At 51.9% G+C, this 27,570-nt stretch overlaps 1 protein-coding gene across 1 annotated transcript in view; it reads left to right on the top strand.

The window, feature by feature from the left end:
* The first annotated feature begins 23,681 nt into the window (after nt 1-23,681).
* TP73 (tumor protein p73) overlaps nt 23,682-27,570 on the top strand; it is a 59,571-nt gene continuing 55,682 nt past the window's right edge. The window contains exon 1 of the mRNA XM_084787233.1: nt 23,682-23,720. The gene's annotated coding sequence lies outside the window, so the exon portion shown is untranslated. The remainder of the gene's footprint in view (nt 23,721-27,570) is intronic.

Here is a 27,570-nt window from a genome sequence, read left to right as displayed (position 1 = left end):
CTAGAGTGGGCCTAAGTGGGGGATTGCCTGTCCAGCACAGGCAACCCTGGCGTGCTGAGCAGTTGTGTTTCTTCTAGTGAAGGCTTCTGTGGAACAGAGCTTGTTCTGCTCATTCTGGTGGCCACCCCATTTGGATGAGAAGTCAGATGCTGAGTTCAAATACTTTTCATGACCTTGAACGTTGAGCAAGTTACTTTTAACCCTTGGAACCTCAGTTTACCCATCTGCAAAACAATCCATAACAGTGTCTTTGGGAGAAAAGTAACCAGGGTGCTATATCCAAAGTGTTTGGACAAGTGCCCTCCCCCCCAAATGTCAGTGGCTTCCTGTCTCAGATTTTGGCCACGAACCCAGGGGAGAGGGCCAGTGGCAACAAGGAAGGAATCTGCCTGTGACCTGGGCGGAGGCTGGTGGCATCTGTCAGGAGTGTGTCCTGTGGCAAAGATGCTTCTGTTTATTTATAGAGCATGCCCAACCCAGGTCCTGGAATGGACGTCCAGTGTTGACGCATGCGACTAGCATAACTCAAGTAGAGATGAAGATGTGGGGAGACTGAGGGCTGAGGGGAGACTGAGGGCTGAGGGGAGACTGAGGGCTGAGGGGAGACTGAGGGCTGAGGGGAGACTGAGGGCTGAGGGGAGACTGAGGACTGAGGGGAGACTGAGGGCTGAGGGGAGACTGAGGGCTGAGGGGAGACTGAGGGCTGAGGGGAGACTGAGGGCTGAGGGGAGACTGAGGGCTGAGGGGAGACTGAGGGCTGAGGGGAGACTGAGGGCTGAGGGGAGACGAGGGTTGAGGGAGCTTCGGGGAGGCCCGGGAACTCAAGGTGCCAAGAACGCCAAAGTAAAACCATTTCTGTCATCCCGTCAAAAAAGTTGCACGTACAAATCTTAACAGGAGAGTGTTTCTGTCGCCAAATTCAAGGGCGATTTACCTCTGGGAAGCAAACACAAATGAAGGTGCACTTGGTGGATAGGTGTGGGGGTTAGGAGGAGGCGGGGTGGTGGCTTCTAACACCAAATTGTACTTCAACAGTAGAAAAGAAACTGTGGTGAGTAATTCTGTGACAGAAACTCCTAAAACTCAGATCACTCACTCAATCTTGTTTCTGTGTGACTGTGCAGCAGGGAGTGTAACGGATACGTTTTTGTCACTTAGGCCAGCTAAAGGCAGCTTGCACCCAGGCAACGTCCTCTCCAAGCCCCCCACCCCGCAGTCGGCTGCCTTTGTAGACACTGTCTCTTTAAAGGAGTTTGCTTTTCCTGAACTTGTTGCTCCACAGGGGAGGATCAAAGAAGAAAGAATTGCTTAGCAAAGCCTTTGCTGCTGGGGTGTCTGCAGGGACCCAGCACTTAGCACTGGCACAATGGCTGTGTTCTGGTATTAGGCTAAATAATTTAGGATTTTACTTTTGCCTGTAATTCTCCAACATCCCCTTGATGTAGGTATTGTAATTTTGACCATTTACAGATGAGGTAAAGGAGGCTTTAGCGTGTGATTCGAGGGGCCTGGAGTTAGGGTTTTTTTTTTTTTTTTCATAGCGCAGGAGTCAGATCCCAGATCAGACGGTCAGTCTAGAATGCGTGGTTCTCTCCAGTGCTGGGTGTGTAAATATATCCTGGTAAACAGAGGGACCCTAGTGCCCTGCGTGCAGCGCTCTGTTGAGAGGACTCCTTGAGATGCTATGTGAACTCACAGAAGGAAAAAAGAAACACTTTTATCTGTATTAACACCGAGGTAATTTTATGAATGTATAAAGAGACCACAGGGTTTACAGTCCATGGGATTTTCCTCACGCATTGCAATTACTGATGTTTTCACTGAATGTCACAGCTTGGCAGGAAACTCTAAATTTTGTTCTTGTTGCCAACTTGAAATTCTGAGTTACGGGCTGGAGAGATGGCTCAGTGGTTAAGAGTGTGCTGCCTGCTCTTCCAAAGGTCCTGAGTTCAATTCCCAGCAACCACATGGTGGTTCACAACCATCTGTAACGTGATCTGATGCCCTCTTCCAGCCTACAGGTGTACATGCAGGCAGAGCACTGTATACATGATAATAAATAAATCTTAAAAAATAAAATTCCGAGTTATGACACCTGCTGGTTGACTTGACCTTGTCCTATCCAAAAGGTGCATCCAAGATACCCTCCCCGACCCCCCACTTCGCAGATGTCACTTAACCATTGGGGCCGCTTCATTCCTGCTCTTGCCAGGCTGCAGGTCATGAATACAAACCAGACGTCTAAAACAACGAGAATTTGCCACTGTATATTCCAGTGGCCAGAAGTCACCTGTCAGGGTGTGGGCAAGGCTAGCTCCCCTCTGAGGGGAGTCCCCACTTTGCTCCTCCCAGATCTGGCAAGGCTGGCAGCTCCCTGCCCTGCAGGTCTGCATGGCTGCTGGCAGAGCCTTCCCTGAGTCAGCTCTTCAATCCCCTTTTAGTGTGCCAGCCCGCAATCAGATGTGTGGCTCACCTGGGCAACCGAGGGAGGGCGCTCTCATCCCGATGCCTTTACCTTCATCACATCTGTAGAGACCCCAATTCTAGGAAAGACACTTTCTGAGATTCTGGGAAGAATACCTTGTCTTTAATTTTATGTATCTACAGCACTTCTAGACCTGTACAGGGTTCGGCAGCAGCAGAACCAGGCATGCTCTGGGCTGGAGGGGTAGGAGAGGCATCCTGAAGAAGCAGAAAGGGAAGGGAAAGTGCTGCCCCAGGACATCTCCAGTGAGGCTGGGACGCCGCAGGCCTCGCACATGGAGTCAGGTTCCCCCAAGGGTGACCTAGGAGGGTAGAAAACTACTTCCACCTGCCCAGGTGGATCAAAAAATTTTTGTTTGATGCATAACTTAACTGGCATTACCCAGATTAATGGGAGAAAAGCAATTTTAGAACAATGGGTAGGGGGCGAACACCTACAATCTCAGCACTAGAGAGGCTGAGACAGAAGTCTCAGGAACCTAGGACAGTCTGAGATATTCTCTCTCTCTCTCTCTCTCTCTCTCTCTCTCTCTCTCTCTCTCTCTCTCTCTCTCTCTCTCGTATGTGTGTGTGTGCGCGCGCGCGCGCTCATGCTCATGAGAACATTGTTTAAGGAATCCAGTTGAGAGTGGTGGATCTTTGGAGCTGGAATTACAGGCTGTCGTGCAACAGTTGATGTCGATGCTGGGAACGGATCTTGGGTCCTCTGGACGCACAGAAAGTGTTCTTAACCACTGGGAGACACCAAAAACTAAGTATTTTTATTAATTCTTTGATTTAGTTTAATACACTCACACAACGTATTTTGATCGTTTTCACCCCTGCTGCACACTCCGGCTGCTAACACATCAGATTTGTTTCAGCCCCTCGCCTCCCTCCCAACTTTGTATTTTTTTTTCTTTTCTCTTTTTAACAACCTCGTGAGTCTATCTCACACAGCTCATATACTCCCGGGTGTGGCCATCCGCTAGAGCATGGAGGGAGACTCTATATTAACACAAATTTTAAAAACTTTTCATTGATTCTATTTGGGTTTCACATTTTACACCCAATCCCACTCGTCTCCCTGTTCCCTCAGGTCCACCCTTCGCCCTTGCAACCTCTCCTCCAAAATAACACACACACACACACACACACACACACACACACACACCCCCCGAAACAAAAAACCCAAACCCAAAGCACAGAAAACATCTCATCATGGAAGCTGCAGACACATCTTCACTTGCAAATGTTCATTGCGATGGGTCACTGGCCTGGTTGGAGATGTCTTTGTTGCCCTGTGTCATGGAGACCCTGCAGCTTTGGATCGGCAGGACCGGCCCTTTCACCAGGTCCCAGCCGCTTGTAGATGATATAGGTTTTGGGTTGGGCCAACCCAGAGCTGAGCTGGTCAGTGTGCAGGCGCTCTCTCATCTCTCCCACTACCAGGGCAAACTTGTTAGAACTGTTTCAGCCACTCCACCCAGTGTTGCCACCGGCAAGAGGCAGGGGCAGTTCTCCTGCTCACCTGCACCCACGCCTCCAGGGCCAAATTTGGCTCCGCTGGCTCTCAGCCAAGGCTTGGTGGTGGTGGTGCTGCTGCTGCTGCTGGTGCTGGAGGTGGTGGTGGTGGTGATGCTGCTGCTGCTGCTGGTGCTGCTGCTGCTGCTGCCGGTGGTGCTGCTGCTGCTGCTGGTGCTGCTGCTACTGCTGGTGGTGCTGGAGGTGGTGGTGGTGGTAGCAGTGCTGCTGGTGGTGATGGTGGTGGTGCTGCTGCTGCTGCTGGTGGTAGTGGTGGTGGTGGTGCTGCTGCTGCTGGTGGTGCTGGTGCTGGTGGTGGGAGCTCTCCTGTGTTCTCCCCTTTAGGGCCTGCTCACCTGTGCCTCCGTCACCAGGGTCAGCTCTGAAGTGCCATTCAGGCAAGGTGGCAGGACCAGATCCCCTATCCCCATGACCCAGAGGCCAGCTCTCTCCACTGCCACAGTGGCAGAGGGCAGACAAGTGGGGGATCAGCTCTCCCACACACATACCCTCTGGGCGGCTCAGTCACACCCCCTGACACCAGGCCAGCTCCACCATGCTGCCTGGGTGCTGCTGCTGCTGACAGGAGGGGTGAGTGAGTTTGTGAGGAGAGTGGCCAGTTCTGCACAGCCCTGGACATCCATGTGGTCCCCAATAGCTGCCCAGACCACTAGGGACATCCCCATGGTCTCTAGTGGTGATATGAGCCATGGACATTGACAGTGACCCTGCTACTTTGTAGCCACAGAGCTGAGGGCCATGTTTATGGCAGAATGAAGGTCTCTGTCTGTCTTCTTCCTCCTGCACTGTGGTGCCTGGATTTGATTTGATTTTTTTTAATTAGCTAATTTATTTAGTACACAATGTTCTGCCTGCATGTGTGCCTGCCTGCTGGAAGAGGGCACCAGATCTCATTATAGATGGTTGTGAGCCACCATGTGGTTGCTGGGAATTGAACTCAGGACCTCTGGAAGAGCAGACAGTGCTCTTAACCGCTGAGCCATCTCTCCAGCCTTTGATTTGATTTTTATACGTCCTATGTATTAAATAGCTTTGGCTACCAAGTGAGGCATGAGGCTAGGGTGAACAAAGGACTGCCATCTACCCTGCCCCTGAACAGCACCACCCCCACCACCAGGTGTCTCTTTACCCACTGCCAGGGGGTACAATTAATTTTTTTTTAATATGCAAAATTTCACTATGTAGCTCTGGCTAGCTTGGAACTCTTTATATAGACCAGGCTGGCCTCGAACTCTCAGAGATGCACAATTCTCTGCCCCCTGTGTGCTGGGATCAAAGGCGTGCATTGCTTGGAGTCGCAAGAGGGATGGAGGTGTGGGGCTTCTGTGGGGGAGAGGCAGGTCTGGAAGCACCAGGAAGCGTGAAGAGAAACAAAACAAAAACAAAACCCAAAACAAACAAACAAACAAAAAACCCGATGTCCTTGTTATGCAGACATCCGTTGTCAGGGAACAGACACAGTCGCTCTCGGAGTAGCTGTCCTGGGTACTGACTCCCTCTCCTGGGGACATTTTCTCTGTGTTACTGATTTCCTTCACAAGCAGAGGTTTCACACTTCGTTTTAAGCAGTTGGGGTAGTGGGGAGACCTTACGCATGCTGCCTAGCTGTCTGTTGTCGTTGGTTTTCAGTAACTGGTTCATCAGAGTGGCATGCGCTGGTTTCCTCCAGCCTGGTTCTGAGGCGACACCTTGAATCTCACCAGCTGTCCCATCTGATGCTTTGCAAAGAAGGTTCTCAGTATTGTCCTATCACAGTCCACCAAAGAGGGACATCTACAGAGCAAGGGGGAAACCGGAGAGTGACCGTCGGGGCAGGCTAACTGTGAGCTGTAAAGGGCAGCGATGGAGGGTTGGGTAGTGGGCTTCTTCCAGAACTCAGGACCCTTGGAAGAGCAGGCGGTACTCTTAACCTCTGAGCCATCTCTCCAGCCCTAAATAAAAATATTTAAAAAAAAAAAAAAGAAAGAAAAGAAAATTTAAAGGTGTTGGGGAGAAGGCTCAGTGGTTAAGAGCACTGATTGCTCCTCAGAGGACCCGAGGTCAATTCCCTGCACCTACATGGAAGCTCACAACCGCCTGTGACATGCATGGGCATGTGGCACACGTACCACGTGCAGACAAAGCATTTATACACATAAAATAAAACGAATAAATATTTTTTTAAAAAAAGGAACAAGTAGAATTACAACCGATAGAAAAGAGGTCAGATTTCTTGGGGTGTTGTATAATTAAATGCTCATGCAAATGCATGCCAGTAAAGGCCAACGTCCTTCATTCGCAGCTGAGTTCTCTGCAAATGGGACAGAATCCGTCTGTTTTTCATTAATGAGAGGGAAAGAACGTGTTCTTTTGAGAGCTTGCGGTGTGTGTTGGGGGGGGATTGCTTCTCAGCCTCTTGGGTAAGAACTCACAGGGAGTTTGATGGGGCTTATCTGCAAAAAAGTTCAACAGAAATCAGAAGTTAAGGAAGGCCATACAGCCGGGCGGTGGTGGCGCACGCCTTTAATCCCAGCACTCGGAAGGCAGAGGCAGGCGGATCGCTGTGAGTTCGAGGCCAGCCTGGACTACAAAGTGAGTCCAGGACAGCCAAGGCTACACAGAGAAACCTTGTCTTGAAAAAAAAAAAAAAAAAAAAAGAAGAAGAAAGAAAGAAAGAAAAAAAGAAAGAAAGGCCATACAGAATTTAGTCTTGGAAAATTCTTGACATGGAGCTCAGTGGTGAAGAACACTTGCTGCGCTGCCAGAGGGCTGGCATGCCCTTCCCAGCACCGGGTATTGGTGGCTCACAGCTGCCTGTAACTCCAGATCCAGAAGATCTGACTCCCCCTTCTGGCCTCTGCCAGTACTGCACACAATGTGCAAATACACATACCTAAAAATAATAAATAACACTAAGCTTTAAAACTTTTTTTTTTAAATAAAAGAAATTTATCAGTTAGGTATCCCAGCACTCAGAAAGCAGAGGCAAGTAGCTCTCTTGTGAGTTTAAGGCTGACCTGGTATAAAAATAGGAAGTTCCAGGTCAGTCGGAGTTGCATAGTGAGACTCTGTCTCAAAAAGAAAAAAAATCCCTACATGAATCCAGTTTTAGACAACTTGAACCAACAGGAGGGCATTCCTGTATTTCCAGCAAGAGGAAGGCAGAGACAGGAAGAAAAACACTGGGGGCTTGAGGCCAGCCTGCCACACACAGTCAAAGAGAAAAATAAATAAATAAAAGTGTTGTCCAGTTTTTGTGTTAACTTGACACACAGGCTAGAGTCATTTGGGAAGAGAGAACCTTAATTTAAAAACCGACTCCACCAGCTGTGGATGTTGTATTGCTTAGTGCTTCATGTGAAAGGCCGGGCCACTCCTGGGCAGCTGGTCCTGGATGGTGTAAGAAAGTGGACTGAGTGGGCCAAGGGGAGCTTCCTCCGCGGCCTCTGCTTCAGTTCCTGCCCCCAGGTTCCTGCCCTGAGTCCCTGTCCTGACTTCTCCAGACGATGGACTAGAAGCTGTAAGATAAAATAAACCCTTTCCTCCCAAGCTGCTTTTGTTCATGGTGTTTTAGCACAACAGTGGAAACCTGCCCACCTACGGTGATAGTTAACCTGACCACCTTGACCAGTCTTTGCCTGTTCTCTTTCCAACTTTCCACATCAAATTAGGGTTTATTTTTTTCCTTCCCCCTCCACCCCAGCCTGCCTTCCTGCCCTTCCCCCTCCACCGCAGCCTGCCTTCCTGCCCTTCCTCCTTCCCTCCACCGCAGCCTGCCTTCTTGTCCTTTCTCCAAGGCCCTGTCGTAGCCCCCCCTCCCCCCCCTTTCCTTTCCCCTTCCTCCATCCCTCTCCATCTATTCTCTCCTTTTTTTTTTTTTTTTTTGTTCTGTAGCTGCCTTTGAATTAACCTTCAAACTTAACAAGTCCTTCCCCTTGAACCTCAGCTTTCCTTACCTTTCCTTGCCTCTGACATTCCTTCCTACGAAAGGCCTGTGCCTCTTCTGGTGCACGGCGGGTTCGGGTACAGCTTCCACTGGTAAACACACAGACGAAAGCATTTTAACTCCCAGAAGGAGACGGCAGAGGGACACAACCCTGAGGCTTCACACCAGCCTCCTCGCCGCCGCCGCCGCCGCCGTGGACGGCCAGTGTGGGAATGCCCGTGCAGCCGCTTCCTCGAGGCTCCTCACTGTGCGTTTTCCCCAGCGGCACAAGACGTTTTTTACTAGCTGCTCTTGCAGAGGACCAGGGTTTAGTTCTTGGCATGCACATGGTGGCTCACCACTATCGGTCACTTCTGTCCCAGGGCATGTGACATCCTCTTCTGACCTCCTTGGGTACCAGGAACACACACATGGTGCCCATACATACATGCAGGCAAAAACAGTCATACACATGAAATAATAAAAAAGTAAATCTAAAAACATTTTAAAGGCTTGGGCAGCTCTTTGTAAAGCAGGCGTGTTATGATTCCTGATTAGTGTAGATGACTTTACTTATAGTTTTCTGAGATCCATTTAATTGTATAGTTTCTAATAACTGTGCTTGAATTATGAAAACACCAGGAGAGATTTTTATGGGAGCGTCCTGCTTTTAAAATGAGTATTGTATTTTAAAAGTTTAGTTTTTAGGTTTTTTTTTTTAATTGATGGGTATGTGTGTGTCTGCATGTGGGTATGTGCATGTGAGTGCAGGTGCATACAAGGCAGAGAGGGTGTCACAGATCCTCAGGTGCTGGAGCTACAGATGGTTCTGCATCACCTGATGAGGGTGCCAGGGAACTGAACTTGAGTCCTCCAGAAGAGCAACTGGTCTCTTAACCAGAGTCATTTCTCCATCCTCAGAGGCTCCTGGTTTTTTTTTCTTTTTTCTTCCTTTTTTTTTTTTTTGTTTTTTTGTTTTTGTTGTTGTTGTTGTTTTGTTTTTCAAGACATGGTTTCTCTGTGTAGCCTTGACTATCCTGGACTCGCTTTGTAGACCAGGCTGGTCTCGAACTTGCAGCAGTCCGCCTGCCTCTGCCTCCCGACTGCTGGGATTAAAGGCATGCGCCACCACCACCCAGCAGAGTTTCCTGGTTTTTAAACAAAGCTGACTGGTCACCCAAAGTTGCCTCTCGTTAAATAGGTTTCCACATGTGCTCATCAGAAAGAGTCAGCAAGGCAAAGCTCATTTTCTGCTGAGGCAGCTGCTCTGCAGACACTGCCGAGTGCCTGTTAGCTCCTGAGCTCCTGCAGAGCTAGCTGTGCCAGGCTTTGAAGAGACATGGCCAGCAAGCCCAGGGAGCGTAGCTGTTGTATGTCTGCCTTGTGTTTGGTATGGGTGCCTGCGAAGATGTGTGTATTTAAGTTAAACCAGCAAACTTAACCTGGCGGCCCAGGCAGGCCATGGTCATGATTCGCCTGCCTTGGCCTCTGGAGCGAGCCATGCCTTGATTTGGAATTTTAAGAAGCTTTTCCACACAGCCCCAGATGCTTGCTTCATCTCACAAGAGACAGCTCTGCCAGATTCTGAGCCCCAGGCTTCTGTGAGGCCAACTACTGATAACAGTTCTGGAAAGAAAAAAAAAAGTCTTTTCAAATATTTTATTATCAGATTTCAGACAGCCAAATAGTGTTCCTGGAAGTACTGAGTCAGTCTCCCCCCCCCCCCCTCTCAACTCCCCCTCCCACTCCGGTGTTGGTAACTAAACACCCAAACCTGTAAAACTTTTTTTTTCTAAGATTTATTTATGAATACAGTACTCTGCCTTCATGTACACCCACAGGTCAGAAGGGGGCACAAGATTTCACTGTAGATCGTTATGAGCCACCATGTGGTTGCTGGGAATTGAACTCAGGACCTCTAAGAGCAGGCAGCGTTCTTAACCTCTGAGCCATCTCTCCAGCCCCCTGTAAGACTTTATGACAGCATAAAAGAGTCAAGTTCAAACAGGGGTATGAAGCCCACAGCTTCGCTTTTAGACAGGTGGGTGAAGACCCTACATACGAACTTTTCAGTCTCCACATGCTATTCTGTGATGGACATAGGGCAGTTCCTGTGGGGAGGTACCCCATCGGCACTGACCAGGCGTGGAGGATGAGGAGGACAGAGAGGCCCCTCATGGACCTGGGCCCCCTTGTTTATATAGAATCCTTTCAGAGCTGGGTCCCTGGCCTGACTCAGGCCAGCACTGTGCCCCAAGCTAAGAGGGGGAGCAGAGTAGCTGCCATTCACAGAGCAGAGTGCTCAGGACTCAGGACAGACTATAGGGAGGGTCTCATCTAGTTTGATGCATAACAAAACTGGTCTATGCAGACACCAGCCTGGCCAGGAGCCAGAGCAACTAACCTGGGAAGACAGTGGATGGCAGCCTTCCAGGCTGAGGTCTGTGTCCTGCCTAAGATGCTGCTCTTCCTACAACCGACATGAAGATGGGGGGGCCGGGAGGTGGCGCAGAAATGAGCTTTCTAATACCAGTACAGCCCAGGGCTCAGCGTAGGTACCTGTCTGGCTGCCCAGGCCTTACTGGTAGGTACCTGTCTGGTGTGCCTGGAGGCCCTGGGCTCAGCGGCAGGTACCTGTCTGGTGTGCCTGGAGGTCCTGGGCTCCATCTCTTGCTCCCTGAGAAGGCCGGCAAGGACTCCGTGTGAGAACTTCTTGCCACTGTCTTCCTTCTGCTGAGAGGAATCTGGAAAAGCAAAGAACTTTTCTGTTGTTACTCCCACCTGACGTGGGACTGGGAGTGTCCCTCAGCTGGACTTCTCACCTCTGGCTGGCTTCCTGTTAGGGTTCCAAATCCCTCAGCTGCTAAGATGGCCCCGGCCACTGAGTTCCTTGTCACTAAGGTATAGGGGAAACAGTTTTACTTGTACCTTTCCATGTGCACAGGTGACTCACAGGTAAAGGTCCCTCTTCTTGAGCCCCAGAGAGGAGAGGCGGCTGTGGGACTATGCAGATACAGTGTGTGTGTATGTGTGTGCGTGCACGTGTGTGTGTGTGCGTGCGTGTGTGTGTGTGTGTGTGTGTGTGTGTGTGTGTGTGTGTGTGTGTGCAGGCATGAACACGTGGGGGTTGGAGCCCAGAGGTCAGCTCTGGGTGTTGTTCCTCAGGGGCCATACTGGAGTCACATGTCCCAGTTATATGTCCCGACTCCCAATATACATCTTAGAACTGTGGCTGAGGAAAAGGGGATGTGGTACTGGACTCAGTTTACCCAAAGAACCACTGCAAGATGGAGTGCCACTGCCGGCACTGGCCCAGGGCATGCTTGAACAGGCTGAAGGGTGGGAGGGGCCCTGGGGTGGTGACACCTGGTGTTTTAGGCCCTTCTGTGGGTTCTCAGCAAAACCCCCTCTTCTGCAAAGGAAGTACCCGTGCTTTCCCAGCATGCTTTGGGTACAAGGATGGACAACAGCCATAAGTAGAGCGTTTGCATGATGCTTTCTCCACCATGGCTGCTCACAAAGGCCGTGCCCTGTTCGCTTGGTGGCAGTACGCTTTGTTCCCTTTGTTTACAGACAGGAAGGCAGAGGGCCCGGATGCCACTACAGCAACAAAGAGGAGGAGGTAAGAGGTCAGCACAAAGCATGGTGAGCTGGGCGTGGTGGCACATGCCTGTAATCTCAGCACTCGGGAGGCAGAGGCAGGCAGATCTGTGTGAGTTCGAGGCCAGCCTGGTCTACAGATTGAGTCCAGGACAGCCAAGGCTACACAGAGAAACCCTGTCTCGAAAAACAAATAAACAAACAAACAAAAGACAGGTAAATTTAGGCCTGGATTATGATCTCAACTACCATGGAGGCTGAGGCAGGAAGACTGAAAGCTTAAAGTCATCCTGGGTTACAAAGTGAGTGTAAGTCCATCCTGGTTGACTTACTGAGACCCTGTTTCAAAACTGAAAGTAAAAAAAAGAGGCACAGCACTTGCCTGGCAGTAAAAATAACAAGACAGAGCAGACTCTCAACAGGAATATTCACAATTGATTCGACACTAATTTCTAAGAAAGATTTTTAAAATTTTATGTGTCTGAGTGCATGCTTACATGTATGTATGTATGTGTAGTGTGTGTGTGTGTGTGTGTATGCATGCATGTGTGCAAGTGTGTCAATGCCCATGGTGTTGGATCTCCTGACATGGAATTCACAAAGAGTTGGAAACCACCATGTGGGTGCTGGGAACTGGACCCAGGTCTTCTGCTTAGAGAAGCAGCTGTCTTAACTGGAGCGATGTCTCCAGCCCCTCAGCATTAGTTTTATTCGACACTAGGAACTTCAGAGATGAAAACACAAAGAAGACGGAGACCTGAGTGTCTTTCTCCCAAGTGTGGTTGTGCGCGCGTGTAGGCGTGCTAGAGAGAGCCTGCCCAACGGCGCTGTGACTGGAAGACAGGGCTTAGGACAGGAATAAGCCAAGCCCATAACGAGGGTGCTGCGTCCCTGTCCCTGTGGCTCCTGTCCCTCAGAGCAGGGCTCGGAAGGTCTCCTGTAGTCAGGGCCAGGCGGAAAGTCTCTCTTAAAGGCTTCATTGTGTGTATTCGTTGCATGTGGTCCCGTCTCTCATAACGACATTTCCCCGCAGGCCTACATCGCACAGTGTGTGCGCCTGCTTCTTTCCCTCCCGCCTCCTCTCTTGTTAGTCCCCTAGACAACTTAACTTCTACATGCGTATGTGATTTTACTGCATACGTAAAACCTAGGAGCCACATATGAAAGAAAACGTGCGATGTTTGTCTTGCCGAGACTGGCTCAACTCAATATGGTCATCTCCAGTTGCCTCCGTTTTCACGGCAGTGGCATAACTTTGTCCTGCTTTACGGCTGAAGAAAATTCCATTGTGTGTGTTTGTCACGTTCTCTTTGCCTGTCCCTGGGATCTCACGAGCAGTGCCGCAGTGAGCGTCGGTATCTCCTCGGTGTGCTGACTCAGAGTCCTTGAGGTGGACGTCCAGGAGTGACACTGCCATAGGCTAGGACTGTTTCTGAAGTCCCTCCCACTGACTTCTGTAGTGGCTGCGCTGGTCTTCCCCCCCTGCCCCCCTCCACCACCACCCCCCCCCGTGGTCTGTGAGGGTTCCCTGCTGTCCACAGCCTCACTGGTAACATGGAATCTCAGTATAGTTTTGGCGTGCACTTCTCCGGCTACACATCTTAAAGCACAGTCTATTAGCTATTTGTACTTCCGCTTTTGAGGACTGTCTGCTCATTTTGTTAGTCCGCTTTTAAAACTTAAGCAGCTTGATTTTGTGTGTGTTTGTGTGTGTGTGTGTGTGTGTGTGTGTGTGTTTAGTTTTTTTTATTTAATATTTGCTTTAGTTGTGTGCATGTATATGCATGTGTGCCTGAGTATACATATGTGCAATACGTGTATACAGGAACCCAAACAGACTAGAAGGTGTCCTGTATCTTCCCTGGAGCTGGAGATACAGCAGTTGTAAGTCACCTGATACAGCAGGTTCTGGGATTTGAACCTGCGTCCTCTGCAGCAGCGCTAAGCCCTTTGGATCGCTGAACCATCTCCGTAGCCCTTGTGTTTAGTTATTTGAGTTCTTTGTATATTCTATTATTTTATGAGGAGGGATGTTTTGCCCGCATATATGTCGGCAGCACACGTGTGCCTGGTGCCCATGGAGGCCAGAAGACAGTGTTAGGTCCTGGGACAAGGATTAAAAATGGTTGTAAGCCACCATATGGGCTCTACTGGTAGAACCTAGCTCCCCGGAACAGCCAAGGCTAACGAGACGGCCAAAGTGCTCTCAAGCCCCCCTTTGAGTAAATACTCCGACAGGTACATAGCCAGGAAAGACTTCTTCCCAGTCTGGGCTGCTGTCCCCTCTTCTATACAAAGTCTTGAATTCCATGACGTCTTGTTTATCAGTGGTCTTCTGTTGGGGGTGGGGGCTGGGGATGCAGGGGGGAGGAGGTGAGGGGTGGAGAGCGTGGTCTTCCTGCTTCTGCTGTTTTCTCAAATGCCAGGGTGTCATGTGCTGAGCTAAGACGTCCTCAGCCCCATCCTAGGAGTCATGAGTCGCCCACCTGCCTCCACACCAGGCTCTCGGCAGAAGCTGAGGCTGCATCTCTCCTGTGATCCCTCCTGGGCCACCGTGGGCCACACCTGAGGCTCCCTGGGGGAGCGATGCAGGGGTACCAGGTACCCAGGGCAGTTAGCCTCTCTGCAAGCCGGGTACCTTAGGCACCACCCATCCCATCACCCCATCTTCTTGCCAACCAGGCTCAGGGCGTGGTGTAGGCAGAGTCTGGGCAGGGGAACCACAAGGGTAGGCTTTGTCAGCCTGCCCAGGGTTGCTGTATCTAAGAAGATCTTGCCCAGCGGCAGCTGCCGGGTCCCTCCCATGGGGACGGCAGGGACTCTTAATTGCTCACCTGCTGCTCAGAGCCTACGCCATCCTGGGAGGGTGTCTGGGGAAGCTGTGCTAATTAGGCACACGCCGGTCCTTGTAAGGGCAATATGCGTGGTGTACACTTTTCAGTGGGTCCTTCACAGAGATGGAGGAAGCCCCGCTCTCCCATTCTGAAATGACTTCCTAGCTGTCCCCTCCTCTGGATTTAGCTAAGCCAGGGGACTTGGGTTTTGAGACCTCCAGGCTCCCCCAGTGATGTCCACCTTCCACGTGGAGGCTGCCACAGCCCCGGCAGCTGTCCACTCAGCTGACCTTTGGGCAGCTCTGGCTCTTGGGGGATCAAGGAGAGCGTCCCAGGTGCCAGGGTTGGTGTGTCTCAGCCAACAGCAAAGGGGGCCCTCACAGTAGAGAGGGGTCTGGCTTCTGCAGGAACCCCAGCAGCCTTCACTAGATGCCGTAGGGCTACAAAGGGAGGGTGAGTTCCCCAGTTGCAGTGGGTACTTCCTGTTTTCTGTGCTGTCCAGACCCTGAGCAAGAAGCAGCCCATGGTACCAGCCTTTGGGGTCCCATGCCAGGGAAGGAGGCTCTGCTAGTGACTGTCATGTAAGTTAGAGATAGCACTTCCCAATGTGGGCCCCCCTCCTTCCTGGCCTCGAGCCCCCCCACCCCCACCCACTTGGTCTCCCTGTGGCGGTCAACTACCATCAACAAGCCTTTGTAATTACAAAAGCCTTCTGTCACTTCTTTCTTTTGGAATAAGGCATGCTCCAGCTTGCTCCTGGGCCCTTAATTTTTGATCAGGAACGCCTCCCTGCCTAATTATTTGGCAGTAATGAGGGAGGAGAGATGGAGTGGTGAGAGTGTCCCCGAGCTTAGAGAATGAAGCTGCAAATTAAAAAATGAGGCATCGGTAAACAGGGCGCTAATTGGATTAATGTGAAAACGATGGACTGGGATGAAAATAGTCACGTAGACGACAGGAAGATTGAGGTCAGAGTAATTCCAAGAGTGCTGCCCAGGCTTTGTGTGGTAGACGTGAGTTTCGGAGTGCGAGGAAGACTACGGGCAAGATTGGCTCTTGATGGTAAAAACGTGCCACCGTGTATGCAAAACACATCCGAGACGTTCATGCATGCAAACCACCGGGGACGCGTGGCTGTTTCTGGGGGTTTTGTAGCTATCTGACCCTAAGTCATTTCTGGACTTCCTAGAACTTTCCTGTGCCAACTGCCTTTCTTTCCTCTGTTTCTTTTTTCTTTTTCTTTCTGTTTTTCCGAGGCAGGGTTTCTCTGTGTAACAGCTCCAGGTGTCCTTGAACTCACTCTGTAGACCAGGCTGGCCTTGAACTCACAGAGGTCCTCCTGCCTCTGCCTCCCAAATGCTGGGACTAAAGGCGTGCGCCACCACCACCTGGCTCCTCTCTCTCTCTCTCTCTTTTTTTTTTTTTTACTGTGTATGCGTGTCTGTATGGGTATGTGTGTGCGGATGTAGGTGCCTGGAAGGCCAGAAGCCTTGGGTCTTCCTGGAGCTGCACTCACAGGCAGTTGTGAGCTGCCTGAGTATGGGTGCTGGAAACCAACCTCCCAAGTGCAAAACCTGCTCTTGGCCTCTGAGCCATCTCTGCAGCCTCTCATTCTGTTTCCTCTTGGCCCTATCCAGTGCTTTCATATTATTTGAATCTTGAGCCAAACTTGTATGTGGTCCACCTACTGTAATTGCATTTTTTCCCCTGAGACAAGGTCTCTCTGTGTAGCCTTGGCTTTCCTGAACTCACATTGTAGACCAGGCTGGCCTTGAACTTACTGGTATCCACTTGCTTCTGCCTCCCAAGTGCTGGGATTAAAGGTGTGCACCACCACAGCCCTGCTGTAATTTCATTTTTAAAATCCCATTATGTCAGAAGGTGATAAATGTTATGAACAGGGGTGGGCTGAGTGCTCCAAGCTAGTAGTGAAATCTCACCAAAGCTCTCACCACGGGGACAAGGTACCAGGTGCGTGCTATCCATGGCTTCCTCGTCTGGTGTCTCAGTGATGTCAGGTTTCTGTAGGGCTTGTAGGGCGTCTGCATGGCTGCGCTGACCAGATGTGTCCTGTCCTCTTCCCCTGGCCACAGTGATGCTTTATGGTCCGGACTGACTCTGGGCTCCTGGCGTGGCTTCTAAACCCTGGCTGGCACCTAGGCTGTGCAAGAGTTAACCGGTTCCGTAAAATACTCACTAAGACGAGTGGCATAGTAGTTGAGCCATGTATGTTTTTTATTCTTTTTTCTTTTTTAAAAAATTTTTTATTAATTTATTCTTGTTACATCTAAATAGTTATCCCATCCCTTGTATCCTCCCATTCTTCCCTCCCTCCCATTTTCCCCTTATTCCCCTCCCCTATGACTGTTCCTGAGGGGAACTTCCTCCACCTGTATATGCTCATAGGGTATCAAGTCTCTTCTTGGTAACCTCCTATCCTTCCTATGAGTGCCACCAGGTCTCCCCCTCCAGGGGACATGGTCAAATATGAGGTACCAGAGTACGTGTGAAAGTCATACCTCACTCTCCACTCTTCTGTGGAGAGTGTTCTGTCCATTGGCTAGATCTGGGTAGGGGTTTAAAGTTTACCGCCTGTATTGTCCTTGGCTGGTGCCTTAGTTTGAGCGGGACCCCTGGGCCCAAATCTGCCTATCATAATGTTCTTCTTGTAGGTTTCTAGGACCCTCTGGATCCTTCTACTTTGCTATTCTCCCATGCTTCTCTCATCTAGAGTCCCAATAGGATGTCCTCCCCTCAAGCCATGTATGTTTTAAAAGTTAAGTATTTATTCTTGGCATGAACCTTATCACACAGTCATCTCTTTGCACCGTCTTGCTTATCACGGTCCTTACACGGATCAAAACTCACACTGAACAGTAAGTTCTGGCTCTGCCTGTTCAAGTCCAGCTCAACCTAACACTGGTGAGGCTCGAGACGCGTATTATAATGCCACCAAGGGGCTGGCGAACATACCCCAGCCCGCTTTGCAGCGTGGGGACAAAGCCTTCGGTCTAGGAGCTTCCTGAATTTCTAAATTCAGAAAAGGGACTCTGGGAGCCTGGTTAGGGTTAGAAAAAAACATTTCACTTGGGTTAGAGAGATGGCTCAGAGGTTAAGAGCATCGGCTGCTCTTCTGAAGGTCCTGAGTTCAATTCCCAGCAACCACATGGTGGCTCACAACCATCTGTAATGAGATCTGGTGCCTTCGTGTGGTGGGCAGGCACACGTGTGGGCAGAATACTGTATAAATAATAAATCTTAAAAAAGAGAGAAAATGTATTTCACTTAGGATGTATCTGCCCACCCATCCTGCCTGTTTATCTGTCCCACCCATCTACCGACCCATCACATCCTCCCATCAGTCTATCCTCTGTCTAGTCACTTACCTATCCATCCACCATCGGTTCATTCGGTCCATCTCACCCCGCCTGTCCATCCATTTGTTTGTCCATCCACCCACCCACCCATCCATCTGTTCATCTGTCTACCCATCTATCCACCACCTACCCACAAAACTACTACTGAGTACCTGCTGTATACGAGACCCTGCTCTGGGGCTAGAAAGCCCAGACTTTATAAGCTCCGCCTTCACCATTCCATAGATAGTAGATACCCGTTTGAAGCTGAGGTTTTAGTCCTGCAGAGTGCAGGTCTCTTGGGCCTCACCAGGGCCTACCACAGCCTAAGACAGTCCACTCAGAGCACAGCTCAGCTGTCGGCAGGAACAGGTCTTGTAGTGGGACGAGAGAGACAGTCTTGGATGTGCCCTGCCCTTCGAGGGACCATCAGGAGCTTCAGCAAGCAGGCAGGGGGAACTTCTAGAGATGCCCTGGGCACTTGTTCTCTCAGGCCACCGCCCTCTTTAACTCCTTGAAGACACAGGAGGGGACACAACCAAAGGCACGGGGCTTGTGCCAAGGCTGAGCTTAGGGAGAGCCTGGCCAGCTAGCTGTTCTGTGGATTGGCTTGCCGCCAGGAGCGGAAATAGGTGCTGCAGGGAGGTGGAGTGGATGTTCTGTCAGGCAGGTGAGGTGGATGTTGGTCCAGTAATGAACAACACGTCACATCAATCAATCCCTTGGTTTCCTCATCAGGGAGCAGAGGCGGTAACTCTTGTCTTGGCATGGGTGTCACAGGTACGTTATTAATATGTGTAAATGCCGAAGTTCATGCCACATGAGCAGCATGAGCAAGGGCACCAGGCGCCCATCACGCCCTTTGCTCTCAGGACTCTCAGGACTCTCAGGACTCACTGAGTTGAGAGAGCTGACAGCCAGGACTGAAGAGTCAGATGAGACCAGGGAATCATGCTCTGACACTATCAAACAGGCTAGGACAGCATGTTGTCATAACTGGTCCTCCTCCACCTGCCACCCTCCCTGGCCCTGGCTGTCACCTAGGGCAGCCTCTGACTTCTGAAAGGTGTGTCCTCTGTCTTAGTGAGCAGGACAAGGCCCTTCAGTCTCAGAGATGAGTAAATATTGACACTAGGGCTTTGGGGGCCCTGGCCGCTGCCACTTGAGCGTGATGCAGGCATCTCTATTGGAAGCTCTGAGAGGCCCAGGGACAGGCAGGGTGACTGAGCACTGGCCTTAAAGAATGCCTCTGGGCTAACTGGGGAAGCAGTTCCCCAAGGCATCCACTTTCTAATCTCCATGAGCTCTCTCACCTGCTTCAGGATGGTGAAGACCATGGCCATCCATCCCGGGTGATTAGCCAGCCAACCCTGCGCCACCACAAGCAGCCATTAGACAGATATTTCAGAGATGGAAGAGCTGGGTGCCCGGAGTAGTTGAGAGGTACAGAAGCCCATCTCCACAGCAGCCTCCTGTGGGATGGAGGGGACTTGTGCTGTCTGTCGCACCCTGGTTTTAGCTAACTTGGCTCTGTCCCCCCATGTGAGAAGACACACAAGGGTGGCTTGACGCCACTAGGCTCACCGCAGTGTTGTGTTCACCAGCACTTTCCGTGTGCGTTTGCTCATAAGCTCTCTCCACCTCCCGTGGAAATAAACAGAGGGCGTCCTTGAAGTCCACACTTGGACGCCTTCCTTGGGCCTGAAGTATGGTGAGAAGAGGCCTTTAACCGCGGCCCGGCCCGTTTGTTGGATTCCCTGCCCAGCGCCTGCAGAGGCGGGCGGCTCGCTGCGAGTTCGAGGCCACCCTGGTCTACAAAGTGAGTCCAGGACAGCCAAGGCTACACCGAGAAACCTTGTCTTGAAAAACAAACAAAAAACCCAGAGCTGACTGTTTGGCCGTGAGTCTAGAGCTGTTTGTTGGAGGTCGCTGGGCGCAGCGCAGGGCGCACAGCACAGTGGTTCCATCTTCCAGAACCCGCGGGTAGGCAGTAGCTCAGAGGTAAAGGGCAGAGCCGTTTGAGGCCCTCTGCCTTCCTTGGCTGACTGAAGAGTCTTGTGTGGACCTGTGCAGCAAAGTTAATGATTGTAGTTTCTGACTGAGTCCATTCGGCTCTCACATCCTTCCCTCTCCCTTAAACACTGTTCCCTGCCCCTCAGACGGGATGATGTAGGTAACTTGTTTAGGGTTGGGTCCACAGCCTTAGTTATTCTGAGCCTTGGCCAGGTGAGTCTGTGCACTCATAACTGCTCATTGTAAGGAGAAGCATCTCTACTGGAGGCGGCTGGGAGGTACTTTTGTCTGCGGGGATAAGCATAGAAATTTAGGAGGCGGTCTGCTGTGTCAGTTCAGTTAGCTATAAGAATTATGTTCTTGCTTTGCTCTGATGTGGTGTTGGCACAGGAAGATGCCCTCTCCCCCTCCCCCTTTGCCACCTGTGGCAGCCAGGAGAGCTGGCCCCTGGGTCGTGACAGCAGGAGAGCCAGCTGCAGCATTCAGGACAGTGGACCATGCGCCTCGCCTGGGCAGCACAGTAGAGTTGGCCCTGGTGTCAGGGGCGCAGGTGAGTCAGCCCCAAGGGTTGTGAGTGCAGAGGAGCTGGCCCCACCACTTGCCTCCTGTGAGGAGGCATGGGCGTAGGAGCGATACCTTCCTCACCTTGCCCCTCGCCACCTGCAACAGTCAGGAGAGCTGGTCCCCAGGTTGTGAAATCAGGAGAGCTGGCCCCGTCCCTCACTGGCAGCAACACTCAGGAGAGTGGGCGCCAAGCCTCCACTGTACAGCACAGTAGAGCTGGCTCTGGTAGCGTGGGTGTGAGTGGGTGAGTAAGGCCAGAGGGTGTGAGAGTGGGAGACCTGGCCCTGCTCCTTGCCAGCTGCGGTACTGGGTGAGCTGGTAGGGGCAATCCTAGAGAGCTGGCCCTGGTGGCGTGGGTGCAGGAGAGCTGGAGGGCTGACCAACTCAGCTACCACTGAGGCCCAGATCCAGGGCTTTGAGTTAGCCCGCACCAACATCTACCCCATCTATGAACTGTTCCAGTGTACGAAAGGGCAGGTCCTGCAGATGCAGAGCTGTGGGATCTCCACGACACAGGGCAACAACAGGATAGGATATCCGAGAGGATCCGGTACTGATCGTGTGGCAGAAGCCAGAGGCCTCAAACCGGACCAATGACTCATTGCAATGAACATTTGCAAGTAAAAATGTGTGGACAAAAGGGTATACATTGGGACACACTGTGGCACACTACAGCTTCTACAACGAGATCTGTTTATGTTTTGTTTAAGTTTTTATTTTTATTTTTATTTTTGGGGGGAGATGAGGTTGTAAGGACAGAGGGGAGGATACAAAGGAATAGGGAGATAAGTGAGATTGAGGTGCATGGTGTGAAACAAAGAATAGAGAGAGAGAGAGAGAGAGAGATGGGGGGAGAGAGAGAGAGGAGGGAGGGAGAGAGAAAAGTTGCTGTCTCCAGGTATAGTTGCACATATCTTTTTTTTTTTTTGCGGGGGAGAGAGGGTTTCGAGACCTCTGTGGAGCCTTGGCTGTCCTGTACTCACTTTGTAGACCAGGCTGGCCTCGAACTCACAGCAATCTGCCTGCCTCCGCCTCCCGAGTGCTGGGATTAAAGAAAGACCTGTACCACTGCGCCCAGCAGTTGCAGAGACCTTTAATCCCAGCACGCAGGAGGAAGGAGCAGGTGAATCTCTGAGTCTGAGGCCAGCCTGGTCTGGATACCAAGTTCTAGGACACCCAGGGATATATAGTTAGATCGTGTCTAAAAAAAAAAAAAAGAAGAAAGAAGAAAGAGAGAAAGAGAGAGGGGGAAGGAAGGAAGGAAGAAAGGAAGACCTCACATAGGTATACCACCTCCTCAGACCCGGCTTGTTAACGAGCCCCTGTGGACTGGGTCTTGAATCAGTTCAGAGTGAAGTTCGTTATCACCCTCACTAGTCAAGCCACTACTGCACAGTTGGGCATATCTTACTTCCTAAATATTTTTTTAATGTTCCCTTTATCCAGCTAATCCCCCTCCCCATCCTGCAGTCTCATTTCCCCATCCCCTTCCCCCCTCTTTACCTGAACCTTTCCACCCACACTGTCCCCCCTCTTTACTTACTGTCTTTATACCTAGACTCTACCGTCTCCCTGACTCTAAAGGTCAATGTGTGAGGTCACTCTCCCTGAGATGTCTGGGTGTGACCAGGGCAGGTTCCCTCCTGAGAATCAAGGGTAAATCCCTGCAGTGGGCACGGGAGAGATGGCTGAGCCTGTAAGATCGCATGCTGGTCTTTAAAGAGACCTGAATTTGTTTCCTATTCCCACATTGAGCAACTCAAAACCACTTGAAACTGCAGTTCCAGAGGACCTGACACTGCTGAGGCCGCCAAGGGGACCTATACCCACAAGCACATACTGATGCACAAATGCCACTACTGCTGCTGCTACTGCTACTACTTCTTCTTCTTCTTCTTCTTCTTCTTCTTCTTCTTCTTCTTCTTCTTCTTCTTCTTCTTCTTCTTCTTATTATTATTATTATTATTATTATTATTATTATTTTGTTTTTTTTTTTTTTGAGACAAGGTTTCTTTGTGTAGCCTTGGCTGTCCTGGACTCACTTTGTAGACCAGGCTGGCCTCGAATTTACAGAGATCCGCCTGCCTCTGTCTCCCGAGTGCTAGGATAAAAGGAGTGTGCCACTACTGCCCGGCTGGTTTTCTTCTTTTAATGTTAAAAATGCTTACAATGGGATGGGAACCTGGGAAGCTCAGGCCTGGAGACGTTCACACACACACAAAAAGTCTCGGGAACTGGGACCAGCTGCCTCAGCTGCCCCAGCTGCCGCAGCTCCCCCAGCTGCCTCAGCTGCCCCAGCTCCCCCAGCTGCCCCAGCTCCCCCAGCTGCCCCAGCTGCTCCAGCTCCCCCAGCTGCCTCAGCTGCCCCAGCTGCCCCAGCTGCCCCAGCTCCCCCAGCTCCTCCAGCTGCCCCAGCTGCCCCAGCTCCCCCAGCTCCTCCAGCTGCCCTAGCTGCCCCAGCTGCCTCAGCTTCCACAGCCAATTTCTGCCGGATGTTTGTAAGCCCCAGATTTGATGCTGTTGCCCTTGCTCTGTCAGGCTGTTCCAGATGGCTCTACTGGATTCTGAGAACTTCTGATTTGATGGTGTCTCACTTTCACCCCATAAGATGACCAACAGCAATGTTTGTTGGAAATGGTTTGCCTTCTAGAGACAGGGTCTCACTATGCAACCCTGAATAGCTTGGGACTCACTCTGTGCTTTATGCAGTTTATGCTGTGTCCTGCTTTCTTGTTACAGAGTTAGGAGCTCAACCTGCACCAAGGTTTTGGGGAGACAAGGAGGCGTCCTCACTCCCAGAGCCTACTTCTGCGAAGCCTAGATGGCGCACGATGATTTCCCAGTAAAATGTGTATCATATTTCATATAAGGAGTGTAGCAGGAGTGCCCTCAAAGGCCCCTCACTAGCAGTTAAGAACATGGCATAGAAATTCTGAGTTTGGCCTGCTGGCCCGCTCATCATCCTGTGGGTGCAGACAGGACAAAGGCACGGTTCCTAACACTTGCAATATGGGTTGTTAGCTGCGGCCAACATATTAAGGTCTATGTTGTTGAGACGACAGGGTACACAGGACTTCGGATTGTTCAGGGGAGGACAGCGAGTAGGTGAAAAAGCCCAAGGTGTAAAGGGGTTCATTCTACCTTCCAGTTCAGTCTGTGTCCCCGGGTGCCTGTCCCCAGCTTAGTCACCAGGAGTAGGGGTCAAGAACACAAGCCAGCACAGTGCCTGTAAGCCTAGTAGCTGGTCCCCAGACCCAGGGCTCCCAGCCAGGCTCCACCCCCTGGCCTGGAGCTGGCCACACAGGCCTCCCAGCTTCCTTAACTCCAATGTCATCACCTAGGCAACTGGGACGCTGCTGCCACAGCCCGCCTGCAAACCACGGGGCCTCCAGCACCTCAACCCAAATCTAAGGACCCATCCTGGGCCCAGACTCAGCCAAGGTAGGCAGGGTCTCTGCTTGACTCTCAGCTCCAAAACCAGGGCTCCCTTGCTGTCCCCCTCCCCCAACAGGGCAACTGCCTCAAGGTGCCAACAGGATACGAAAGCCCCTCCCCCCTAACCTGGTAGCCCAGAAGTAAGGCGCTAAGTGAGTGGGTGCACCTCACGGTCAAGCTGGTGGCCAAGCCAGTCTGAAGAGGCACTCACTGTCTGTGGTTCTGATGGGACAAGGCAACCCAGGATGGCACTTTGGAAAGCCATCTGTCCTGAGTGGTCTGCATGGTCTCCCTGTGGCTCTGTTCTACGGCAGGCCACAGTGGAGATAGAAGGGAGTCTGAGGTCTTCTAGAAGTGGTTGGTTCTGGCATCTCCGCAGCCTTCATTCCTTAGCTCCACCTGAATTTCCTGTTTATTCCCTGACCAAGAGACACCAAACAGCTACTTGGACCCTCTGGGGCCATGGTTAGTCCCTACAGGATGCTGTCCCTGCCCAGAACTGACTGGCTCTCCCTAGCCCCCTCTCAGCACTCCCTAGCCTCCAGGCCCCCTTCAGCCTGAGCCAGTCTTGGGCTTCCTGATCCACACAGGGCGATGTACGTGCTGGCCTAAGTGTGGTGACGGGGCCTCAGCAGGCCTTGTTCCTGCTGTTGTCTCCACTTGGGCTGCTGCCCTGTGAATAGGGCTTGATGTCCAAGGCAAATTATACAGGGTCCTACCGGGATGAGATGGAGAAAATCCTGTGTAGAAATTGTTGCAATGAGGCCAGAGGGCGTGTGTGTATGTGTGTGTGTGTGTGTGTGTGTGTGTGTGTGTGTGTGTGCGTGCGTGCGCACGTGCATACATGTGAACACCTCAGTTGTGGGGTGCAGTGTGAGCCAGTGTGCACATGTGTGAGAGAGAGAGTGGGCAGTATCTGTGGGTGTGGGGGCCACGCCCTTCATCTTTTATCAGCATCCTCCCAGCAGGACCCACCGTTGGCCCTGGAGCCCAGATGTCTGGAATATTGCCTGAAAGAGCAACCTATCTATCATCTATCTATTATCTATTTATCTATCATCTATCTATCTATCTATCTATCTACCTATCTATCTATCTACACCCTTGGAGAGGTGAGTGGGACAGAGGGTGTCTTCAAGCAGCCACTTTCCAAATCCAAAACCAAGTGGCAGCCAGGCCCTGAGGACCCACAGGTGGTTGAACAGGTGGTTGAATTGCAGACATAGGACTGTCATTCACCCTGGGCCCTTGCTAACAACCTCCCCCAGGAATCTTCCTAAAGCTTTGCACAGACCATCCATGCAAGGAGAGTGTGACAGCCTACTTGGGTTAGTAGAGGATCTAAGCTCCACACACAGGAAGAGATGGGGGCCCCTGACCTGGTGGCTTGTTGAAGGTCTCGGTGGTGGTCAGTCCATGGTCTGAGGGTCAGGACGCACACTTTAGGCTCCCTTTCTGCTGTGTCCCATCTCTGTCCTCACTGTCCTACCTGCCCCCAGCCCAGGCCTCTCTCTGTGACCTCAGGCCTCTGCATTCAGCCGTTCTGGCCTGGAATAGGGTTGTATGTGGAACAGCTGAGGCAAATAGGGAAAAGCTGTGGCAAGTCCCATGAGGAGGGCACCCACCCTGCTGAGGCCTGCTCTGGCCACCCGTATACTCGGCGCTAGGCAGACACCTGCCCTGACCACAGGCTCTCGGCTCCCCTAACCCTCAGCACAAGCCCCACGAGTCCTCTGTCCACTCCATCCTTGTTGGCCTGAAGCAGTCTTGCCACTGACTTCTCCCCGCCCCTCCCTGTCCCTTGGAAGCTCCATTGCTGCTGCACACTGACAGGAGAGGTCTGCTTGGCTGCACTGCTGGTGCATTGTGGGTTACACCAGCAAGCTCCCTCAAACTGCCTCACTTATCCCCTCAGCTCCTTAAGGAACTCGTCAGGCCTGTCATACCGCCGGCCCCCAGCCTCCACGTTCATCTGTCCCCTTTATCCCCTGCCGCAATGACTTGGAGGCACAGGCTTGGGAGACTCCACGGTCTTCCTGGTCCTTTTCCCTAGCACCTCATGTTTGACATTGACATCACAGGCGTCACCCATTCTGCCTCCAGGCGATCGGGTTATTTCCCGACTCACCTCACCTCTTCCATATAGTAGAAGCCAACTTGCTTTTTGAGATGTCCCACAAGTGAGGCAGTGTCCCGCAGGGCAGGCTTGAGACCACTTTAGGGGTGAGGCCGCCCTCCGTTGCTGTGATGAGGCAGAGAGCAGGGCAGCATCCCGACGGCCTCTGTCCATGGGTGTCGTTTCCCACCCTGCCTTTCCCTGATGATAGGACCCGAACACTGCAGGAGCTGGGACTCTGCTCGCAGCAGGATCCTCACCCTGCCCGATGCTGCGGCCACGTGGTCATCCTCTTCCTTCCTTCCTTCCGTGGGGGTGGGCATGGCAATCCACAGCTATCCCTTCCCAGGTGAGGGCGCAGAGGCCTGGGGTGGGCGTGTCACCTGCTCAGGTTCACACAGCTGGAGAGTGGCAGAAGTAGGCTAAGTGGATAGAGCGGGAAGGGCCCCTGCTTATGTGCCTAGCAAGGTTGGATGTCGTTGTAGGAAGTGATGGGGCTGGATGCCATATGTCCCACATGACCCCAACATGCGGGTGGGGAGATAGGGGCTGAGCAGGTCAGCAGAGGATAAGGGACTCCTTGGATGCCTGCATGTGGGCAGGGCCTTGAAAACAGGATGGGGGTGGGGGGGGGCTTCCCCTGGGAAGGTGGGAGTGAGCACCAGAAATATTGTCACCTTCAGGGAGGTGACAGTAGAGTTCAGGGGCCAAGAGCTAGGTGCTCGCTAACTGTGTGCCCTGAGTGAGTGACCTAGCACCTTTGTGGCTGTTTGCTGGGTAGTCAAATAAGATGCGGGATGTGTTTATTCTCTGCACATTGAGGAGTCTATGCTGTCTTGCGTGGGGGTGGGGGGTGGGGGTGGGGCCAGCATTCAGCAATGTTCATTTCATTTGGTCTTGTCCGAGTTCCCATATGGTGCCAGGTGACGTAGCATAGATGGGGAGTTTGGCGGACCATTGGCTCCTTCAAGAAGGTGCAGGGAGCCTTGGGTGGCCTGAGGGCTAAGGACTAGGCGTCACCAGCCCCGTTCCCATCCCCTTGGCTGACGGCCTCAGCCCAGGCAAGAGAGGGCAGCTGCTTCATATTTCACATAGCACACCCCACCCCGCATGGAGCAGCTAAATTTGTCTTCCACCACCACTGCTTGCCTCCCCCCAGCCTGAGGAGAGGGCAGCAGCTGCCCCCTGGACGGCAAGGGCCTCACCTGGATAGGGAGCAGAGCTGAAGGTCAGGAGAATTCCCATTGAGAGGTGAGCAAGGGCAGGCCTTCAGCCAGCTTCCAGCTGGGGCAGCACCAAGATGGTTGCCCCCTTGGCCCTGGGGAGGGAAGTACGTCCGCCTGTATCAGGTGGGACCCCAGCCTCTGAGCTGCCTTCCCTTCTAGAGCCGGCATGAGGGGAACAGGCTCCTGGCACCGAGGCCACGATGTGGCCAGGTTCTTGACTTCCTGAGTCTTTTGGCTGTGCCACTGCCCAGAAACAGTGCCATTTAAGGAGAGACAGTCCCTGGTCGTGTCCCTGAGCTGAACACCTGCCCTGTGCCCACACGAGGATCTCATGGGTGCTCGAAACTTTCATGTCCCCTGGAGAAAAGGCCACACAGTGACTGAAATGGGCCGCTCCTGTGGTCGCCACCAGTGTACTAGGCATTTCGGATTTCAATTCCGCTGCCCGTTCTTTCGTTCTTCTTTTGCTTGCTGGAACAAACCACTAGATGGGGAGGGAGTGGCTGACAAGCCA

The sequence above is a fragment of the Acomys minous genome (assembly GCF_964271855.1).
Source record: "Acomys minous genome assembly, chromosome: 6".
Lineage (NCBI taxonomy): Eukaryota > Metazoa > Chordata > Mammalia > Rodentia > Muridae > Acomys > Acomys minous.
Note: the sequence above shows the minus strand (reverse complement) of the source record. Positions and strands in the feature narration are given on the sequence as shown.